Source organism: Pseudophryne corroboree, chromosome 8 (genome assembly GCF_028390025.1).
Source record: "Pseudophryne corroboree isolate aPseCor3 chromosome 8, aPseCor3.hap2, whole genome shotgun sequence".
NCBI classification, from domain to species: Eukaryota; Metazoa; Chordata; class Amphibia; order Anura; family Myobatrachidae; genus Pseudophryne; species Pseudophryne corroboree.
In genome coordinates, this window is record NC_086451.1 from 268,612,139 (window position 1) to 268,621,685 (window position 9,547).

Here is a 9,547-nt window from a genome sequence, read left to right on the forward strand (position 1 = left end):
CAATTATACAGTAGCTCTGATTAAATCAATATAAAAAACGTGAAAGTCAAACCAGCATAAGTGTAAATCCTTTGTTAAAAGTATTGAAAATAAAAGTTTCAAAAGAATTTATACATTTATACAATTATGCAACTTAAAGAGTTGGCTTATTTGGATAATAAAACACTTAAAATATAATAAATGTAAAAAAAATCTCACTAGATTCCTATAAAATCTTAAACATATGCCGTAGAGGGTACAATCTATAAAAAAGTACGGAGGCTCTTCCTGACCCCCTTGGGTTGTGGGGGCCTGGCTAGGTAATTATCAATAATTGTTTTATCTAGATGATAAGGAATTACTCTAGGCTGTGCATAAAGTACATGACGAAAGGCTATAGATTATATGAATGTGTAAAAGCATATCTTGTAATGTGTTGATATAACAGTTTCACATACTGTCAGACACTCTCTGGTAAATTGTTCAATTAAATGTACCAGGACTGGGTTGACATAGAGGCTGATGGAGCTTCAGAAATAGACCCAGGAGTGGATGCATTTACAGTTAAAAACATTAACAGCAGTCTGCATGGCTCCCAGCTCCTGTCTCCGTTCTGTAACACTGACTAGTCTGTCAGTGTGTTGGATATTGGCTGCATCTGCAGTCTAACAACTGATGGTTTTTTTTTTCTATTGGAAACAAGGTAATCCATTATAGGAGCCCTAGGAAAACCTGTAAACAAAGGAAACGTGCTGCATCTAGTAAACCATTTGTATTAAATATTACTTATGTTCACACTATACAGCATAAACTTTGACTATCAGGCACGAGAGTTTTAAGATAGGAGGGGTCCACGTGAAAATGCTCTTGCCTGAAAATACAGTGTAGAAGAAGTGTGGTTTATGGAAACATGGCTGCCAGGCAGTCGGTGAAAGTTGGGTAGTGTGACCCCTGTCTGATGTTTGGAGAGGACAGGTGCATGGAATTGCAGGCTATGCAGAGTTAATTGCATAAGTAAATACAGTACATATGTTTCTAGATGTATTATTTGTACTACAGATAGGTTGATACAAGGGTGTACTTATGAAGATGATGATTGTACTACAAATATGTTGATGCAAGATTGCACTGATGATGATGATGATGTATGATGATGATGAGCATCAAACTGAGAGTATGGATAGTAGGGGAGAAACTCAAGGTGTGTAGAACTCTGCACGGCATGTAGTTGGCATCCTGATGGTCAAGATGTTGGTGGTCAGAAGACCAGCATCGGAATCTTGACACTGCTCAGAATCCCGACAGTCAGCATCCCAAACGTAAGTATGCCTGGAAGGGTTAGGGATAGACTGCAGGGGAGAGTTTAGAGTTAGGCACTAGGGGAAGGGTTAGGGTTAGACTGTGGGAGGAGAGGGTTAAGGTGAATATTGTAGTTTTAGTTCCATGCATGCAATGTGGAAACAATTATGACTGACTTGTGTTCAACTCAGTGTCAGGATTATAGTTGTCAAGAATGTCGGATGAATGGGAATAGACCTTGAAATGTAGAGTAATTTCAATTCTGTAACTTGTCTCACAATTAAAGTAATTAATTAGGTAAGTAAATGTGTTCCCGTCTTTTGCATCAATACCTTCACAGACATCATGCAAAAATAAAGCTAAACATGACATGAATCCTTATCATAACCCCATACCTCCCAACTTTCTTGTAAGGACAATCATGAAAAGGATGTGTGACCTCTTGGCAAGGGGCATGGCATTGTGGGAAATTGACTAACCATGAGCCATGCCCCCGATTTTTGTCATGCCGGGGACATGCCAAGCGATTTAGGAGCTCCTGGACATGGTATGCAATGATTAAGTATGGGAAATGACAGAAGTGTTTGCCGACTAGGGGTGAAATGTGTCACGATCCTCACTGTAGTTCTCATATTTGGTGACTTACCTCTGCCATCTCTGTCCTGGATCCTACATCATTCTGATCACTGGGATAAACAGCTTGCCAATACCATGAGTTTCCTGAGTCCTGAGTACTCTGCCTGGAAGGTAAGAGTTAACGAGCTCCACATGTGGTGATTAATCTTCTGTGTGAGTCTGAAATCAGCAATCTGAAGTTTAGGCCTAAAAGCCAGCATCCTTTGTTTGTTTGCAGAACTTTAGGCTTCAGTGTTCTTTCGGCCTGCTAGGCCTCACTCCACATCACAGCCTAGTCTAGAGTACTCACATGATAGTGACTGTTCACCTGACCCAGATCTGTCCAATCCTGTGCCAGACTGAGACTCTCTGAATCACCTGACACTGCTCACCAATCACCAAGGACCAGGAAGTATAAGTCAGGAGACTTGAGTTGGAAACTCTGCCAGTTCCTCGTGTCACACACAGCTCTGTGTGAGCTTAGAAGCTGAGCTCCCTAAAGGTAACACTTGTACTTCGGTTCCTGTATACCTCTGCTCCTTTGCTACCCAGTCTTGATTACAGTTGTGTTACCATTGATATCCAGTATTTCTACAGTTTCATCTTAAAGTCACAGTTGCAGTAATACATAGTCCCATCTTAAAGACATAGCTGCAGAATTCTACAGTTTCATTTTAAAGTCACAGTTGCAGTATTCCACAGTCTCAACTTAAAGCCACAGCTGCAGTATTCTACCGTCTTATCTTAAAGTCACAGCCACAGTGTTCTTCAGCCTCGTCCTAAAGTCACAGCCACAGTCATCGTTCTACTTTCAGTTGCATTTCCAGTTATATCCGGTACCAGCCCAGATTACAGTTGCGTCACAGTCTCACCGGTAACCAGCCCAGTTCTCAGTCTCACCAGTAACCAGTCTGTCTTACTATCTCGCCAGTAACCTCGAGTACATAAGCACCTACTCCTGTGACACTATATCCAGTTCAGTCTCACCTATACATTCATCATCCTGCTATCAAAGTCCCTGGTGATCCAGTGGTCAGGATACGGCTTCCTCTGCCGAAGCCCGGATTCGATCCCTGGTCAGGGATTGCTCCTTCTTCTCACTGATTCCTACAGACCAGCCTAATATTCACATAGTCCTCCAGTCGCCTGCACAGACTTCACTAACACCGGGTTCACAAAAACCACAGTCATGACAAAATGTGTGCAACTAGCAGGCATCAGCGAGATTCCAGAGAGTCTGCTGGATGTTTTAAATTAGCAATAATTGAAAAGGTATATCCAGGCTTGTTAAAATGATGACATCATTTTTATCACTTTTCAGCTTTGTATATAAAGATTATACATATATTGTTTTTAGAGAACATGTCCATGTGTTAACCCTCTCTTCCACTCTGTCTGTCCCATCTGTGTCATCCTTGTCTATCTGCCCCTTCCCTTTAGAATGTAAGCTCTCATGAGCAGGGCCCTCTTCCTTCATGTGCTTTTCCCTCTCTTACTTAAACCATCTTCTACTCCATACTCCCTTCGACGGCACCAAATCCTGCAGTTTTACGCCGCTCTAATACTTATTTCAGTGTCATCTGCGGACGCAGCGATGTTTATATACCCTGTACTTGTCCTATATTGTCTTTAACTGTAAGTTACTGTTTTCTTGTTTTGCTTATTTGTTTATGTACTCTGTAACTGGGTGCGGCAGACCCCTTGTGGCGCTATATAAATAAAGGATTATAATAATCATCAGAAGAAAGTAAAATTAGCAGCCATATTTGATCATACAATATAAAGGCATGGCAAAAGAAAAAAATCTTGAAAGAAAATGAGCTATTAAAAAGAGTAGGAGGTCACGTACAAGCAAATAGAGTTACCTGAAGGAGGAGGCCTACTGTATGTAGCATAGTAACCAAAGGTATGCACTAAGCAATGTATTCAACTTGCATTGTGGTAGATAAAATATTTGAAATTGCAAATCTGTGAAAATCTTGTCTCTAAAAATACAACCATGTGTAGCAAAATCAGTTCAAATTCATATGCTATTTAATTTGGAGACTAGAAATATATTTGGAATATGAGCAGTACTTTCACTGTGTAATAAGAGGGTTAAATATGAAGGAAAACATAGCCAATTTGGCACCCACCAATTTCAACTCAATGACGGTGGATTAATCAAGGCTGATTTGAACCTGCTTCACCCTGTCATTGCCTTTGGTCTGATCTTCACGCTACAGTCATTTTCCATTTTAACTGGTTTTGTCAGAGATGAGAATATTAAGACAGCAAAGTGGTTTTTTGCCTTGCTTCTGTCAGAGAGACAATTTCCACTAATATAAGCAAAGAATTACATTACAAACAGTGAAAAGCAAAACATGACCTAGGTTAGGCAGAACGTGTCACACAACCATTTGGTTTCTGCGTTAGTAAACTGTCCTTTCAAAAGGTTTTCTGCAATTCTCAAGGTCATCAAAACAAACCAGGAAATCAGATCTTTTATGAAGAAATGCCATCAATGCCTTTTTATCCTGTCCAATTGTTAAAATCAAAGGTCATTATTTTTCACTGGGATTCTAGAGATGCTAAATAAAGCATACTAAAGAATAGAAATAATAATGCACTCTGGCAGATATGTCAGCAGTTATTCTTTGTTGTTTTTGCTATAGTAAATCGGATTCCTAAAAGCAACTCAAGCTAGATTGCTGCCTAAAATAAGAAAAAGCACATCATTAATAAAATATCAATTATTCCCAGCTAGGCTGTATACCTGGCCTCTTGTTGTGAGAATTGATGTTTACGTCATTGATCCCTCTTGATTGAATTATCATTGTGGTTAACGATGGATAGGCGGAAGAACAAAAGGATAGACAAGAGATTTATAAAGGTCCACACAACTGCTTTGTATAGATAATGAAATAGCATTATTCTTTAAAGATATAATTTATATTCTAATCATGAAATATCTACTCTTTAAAACTATTGTATATAGAGTGATTTTACACAAACAAAACATGCATATTTAGGGTTCTATGTACTAAGCCTTGGAGATAGATAAAGTAGATGGACATAAAGTAACAATCAACCAAGTCCTAACTATCATTTTTCAAACACAGCCTGCAGCATGACAGGAGCTGATTCGCTGGTACTTTATCTCTCTCCACTTTATGACCCAAATGTATTAAACCTTAAAAAGTGATAAAGTGGAGATGGATGAATAGTGAAAAATAACCAGCCAATCAGCTTTCTAACTGCCATGTAACAGACTATGGGGCAGATGTATTAAGCCTGGAGAAGGGATAAAGAAGTGATAAGTGGAAGGAGATAATGCACCAGCCAGTCAGCTCCTGTCATTTTTCAAATCAGTAATGACTGGCTGGTGCGTTATCACTTTCCACTTATTACTTGTTTATCCCTTCTCCAAGCTTAATACATCTGGCCCTATGTTTGAAAAATTACATTTAGGAGCTGGTTGGCTGTACATTTCTCACTCTTTATCAGTCTCTACTCTATCATTTTTATGGCTTAATACATTTAGGCTTATATCTCTCTAAGGCTTAGTACATAGGGGGTCATTCCGAGTTGATCGTAGCTGTGCTAAGTTTAGCACAGCTACGATCGTAAACTCAGACATGCGGGGGGATGCACAGGGCTAGTCCGCCCCGCATGTCAGTGCCGGCCCCCCCGCACAAATACAAAAGCATCGCACAGAGGCAATGCCTTTGTATTTGAGGAGTAACTCCCGGCCAGTGCAGCTCCTGAGGCTGGCCGGGAGTTGCTCACCGCTCCCGCTGGCCACAGCGGCCCGCCTCCCCAACGGTCCGGCCACGCCTGCGTTGCCCGGACAGCTCCCCCTAAACGGTGGCTTAACGCCGCCGTTCAGCCCCTTCTCCGCCTAGCGACCGCCTCTCCGACTGTCTCAGAGGCGATTGCAGGGTAACGAAAGCTGCCATGCGCCGGCGCACTGAGGCGCTGGCACATGCGCAGTTCCGATTCGATCGCTGCGCTGCGACAAACTGCAGCGAGCGATCAGGTCGGAATGACCCCCATAGACCCCATAGTTACAGTATCTATAATGAAAATGTAAATGATTGTTGTAAGAGTCAAAATGGATGTCAGGACACTATATATGAAAGTTAGGTACAGGAAAATACTTAGGCCACATGGACTAACTTTGTGAATAGAGAAAACTGTCAAAGCTAAGGCAAGAGCAAGATAGACAATAGCTCAATTAGGACACAATTTAGGAATTACTCCTCGCAGAGTACTTATTGCTTGACTAAAAAGCAAAAGATGAACACATTTTTAATGGATGATGTCTGTGAGAATGTGTCTTAGCACACATGCATTTTATTCAGGGGCATCTCTAGAGAGGAAGGGACCCATATGCAGACTCTGTGTGCGGGCTACCTCCTCTCCCGTAGCCGTCACGCTGCTACTAGCGCTCTGAGCGCTGTAGATTCTGGCACAGTGCCAGAGTCTACAGCACATACGCAGGACTCCAAAAATGGACACGTGCCATTTTTTCGGAGTCCTGCGCATGCGCTGTAGACTCTGGCACTGTGCCAGAATCTACAGCGCTCAGAGCGCTAGTAGCAGCGTGACGGCTACGGGAGAGGAGGGGGCCCACACGCGGTCAGCAATGGACTCCAGAAAGGTAATTATAAGAGAAATGGATGCAGTGTGTGCGGTGTGGGACCCCCCCCCCCCCCCGGGATTCAGGGGCCCGTGTGCACCGCACACACTGCGCCCATTATAGAAACGCCAATGATTTCACTGCTGTGTGTATATCTATTTACGATAAACAGATATATGCCAAATAAAGATAAGGAGGACACATGAACGTTTAGAACCATTGCCAGAATAAAGCACATTTATTTTTGTCCAAATACCACATGGCAATGTGCCCTCTCCAGGTCAAACGATAATGTCTCACTGTAAAAATTTTCACATAATTGTTCTCAGTGGGAATAATATTCATTTAGATATCAGTTATTTAATATGTGAACATCAAACCTTAACAACGTAAGCATCCTTTCTGTAAAGTTTATTTACTTAACTTCGGGAGTACAGTTGAGCAGTAAATCAGTCTGTGATCTCATCCTGGGAGCCCGGCTGTAATTTCCATACCTGTGTTCATAAGGAGAGGTTAGCTTGACACTGTCAGTTCATCTGGTTCCAGGGTGAGGCTGACAAACTATGCAGCTCACATGATTTATACACACACATCTAGGCGTTTGCTCCCTGACTGCTCACCCCATAAAGGTAATGGCATACATGAACATATATAATTGGTACAATATACCATAGCAGTGTGGTTGCATCAGGTGTAGCAGTTTACTTATACTGTATGATTTAAATGGCATGCGGTTAAGATGTTGGCTGTCGTTATTCCAGCACTTGGTGCACTGACGCCGGAATCCTATCACTCGCCAAAATGCCAATGCTGGAATCCCGACAGGAACAGGAGACCGACACTGGGATCTCGACAACCAGCATCTTGCCCGTAAGTATACTGGCCAGGTTAGGGCTGGGGGGGATAGGTTAGGTTTAGGTGCCACATGCCAGGGGAAGGGGGGTGTTAGGGGGTAGGGGAGAGGGGGAAACATACTTACCTTGCCCCTGTTGGGATTTCACATATTGGGATTCCGTTGTCGGTATTGTGTCCGCTTGCATCCCGACCGGTGGTCAATCAAAATGAACCCATTTAAATACAAGCAATAGCTTATTGTATGTCCTAAAGGAACCACATAAAAAGGATTTCATTGTTCAGCAACTCTACAATAATAATGGAAAAGAAACAGATGAATAGTATATAAAGCAATAAGGTCTCCTACCTTTTTCAGTTGGGGGGACTGGCTGGGCTGACGTTCATCATGTCATTGCTGGGATCAGAGCCAGAATGTAGCCATGGCAGAACTGGGGTGCACCCAGAATGGAGTCAGATTACTTATCTATTGAGCATGTGCAAAAAATCCAACAGAGACAGAAAACAATGCATGTGCACACAAACTGTTTTCTAGGGACTGCATTAGCTACTGATATCAAGCACTGGCTAAATCTGTCAAACACTGGCATGATAGATCTACATGTAGCTTCCATTGGAAGTGCTTTCTGCTAGTGGCAGTCTAGACTGGCAGTCCAAGGAGAGAAAAATACATCCACCTGGTACTGAAAAGATTTCCAATGTGTGGTGGATAAGCCCTGGCGGTGCTGCAGCCCTTGAAAGAATATACCACTGGTTGAATGTATTTAAATATAGTTTCAGAATGTATCTAATGTGATGCATAAATACATAGTAACATACAGTAGTAACATAGTTGGTGAGGTTGAAAAAAGACCAGTAGTCCATCGAGTTCAACCTGAATTATATTATATTTCCTATACTATTCTGGTTAAAGGCTATATCCTCGAATATCTTTTTCCATTCGAAATTTATCTAACCCATTTTTAAACTCATTGACTGAGTCCGCCATTACAATCTTCTCTGGCAGTGAATTCCATATTTGTATTGCCCTTACAGTGAAGAATCCCTTCCTGCGCTGAATACGAAATTTCCTCTCCTCAAGCCTTAGTGGGTGGTGTTTTGTGTAGAGGTCTCTTAATATACAAATCACCTGATAGCTCCACATATTGCCCCTTTATATATTTGTAAATATTAATCATATCTCATCTTTGTCATCTCATTTCTAGTGTAAACATATCTAACCTAGAAAGCCTTTCCTCATAGTCCTGTGTCTCCAACCCCTTAATCAATTTGGTAGCTCGCCTCTGAACCTTTTCAAGTTCTAACAAGTCTCTATTATAGTGTGGTGCCCAGAACTGTACACAATACTCAAGATGCGGTCACACCAATGATTTGTACAGTGGCAGGATTACACTGTCATCCCTTGTCTCAATTCCCCTTGTAATGCATGCTAACTCCTTATTTGCCTTTGTTGCTGCACTTTGACATTGTGTACTGCTGCTAAATCTACTATCAATGAACACCCCCAAATCCTTTTCTAATAACGTTTCCTCTATATTTTCATAATTGGTAGGTTGCATGAATATTCTAAGTCCCAAAGTGCATAACTTTACATTTTTCCACATTAAACCTCATACTCAAACTTACAGTTTAAATAAATTGCTCTGAAGAGCCTCCACATCCACATCTGATTTGATTACCCTCTCTGCGAGGGATTTATGTTTATAGCAACTTTGCAGAAGTGGAGTCTTGAATCAATCAGACATATTTCAGTAAACAAACACATAATATGAAATGCTTGTACCATGAATTTACAAACACAGGGCCTGTATCAGTGGTGACTGCAATTTTGCACCCTGAATTTGGCAGTAAACTATTACAACAAAATAACAACCTTACTGTACATGTGTCATTTGAATTCTACATATCTTAATAGGAATTCAGCTCAAAAGCAGATCATACAGATGTGGCTGATATATTATACACTTTCAACATATAAATGTTGCACTTAAAGAAATGATATAACAGTCATCATCATTAACTTAATGATAATTATTGATGTATCTATTGTGTTGTAAGTGATAGATAAACTAAGTGCTTTTTTTTGGAACTACAAGTGCCAGCAAAGATGGAAAGCCACTTACTGCTTGGACATGCTGGCACTTGAAGAACCCACCATTTCCATCACTGTCAGCCGATGTT

The 9,547-nt window shown here is 41.2% G+C and overlaps 1 long non-coding RNA gene across 1 annotated transcript; it reads right to left on the bottom strand.

Annotated features, from left to right (window-relative positions):
* Nucleotides 1–6,649: 6,649 nt before the first annotated feature.
* Nucleotides 6,650–7,806, bottom strand: LOC134947713 (uncharacterized). Its single transcript, XR_010182716.1, has 3 exons — nt 7,716–7,806; nt 7,494–7,615; nt 6,650–7,008 (listed from the first exon to the last, which is right to left on the bottom strand). It is a non-coding gene; the product is annotated as an uncharacterized LOC134947713 (long non-coding RNA).
* Nucleotides 7,807–9,547: the final 1,741 nt, after the last annotated feature.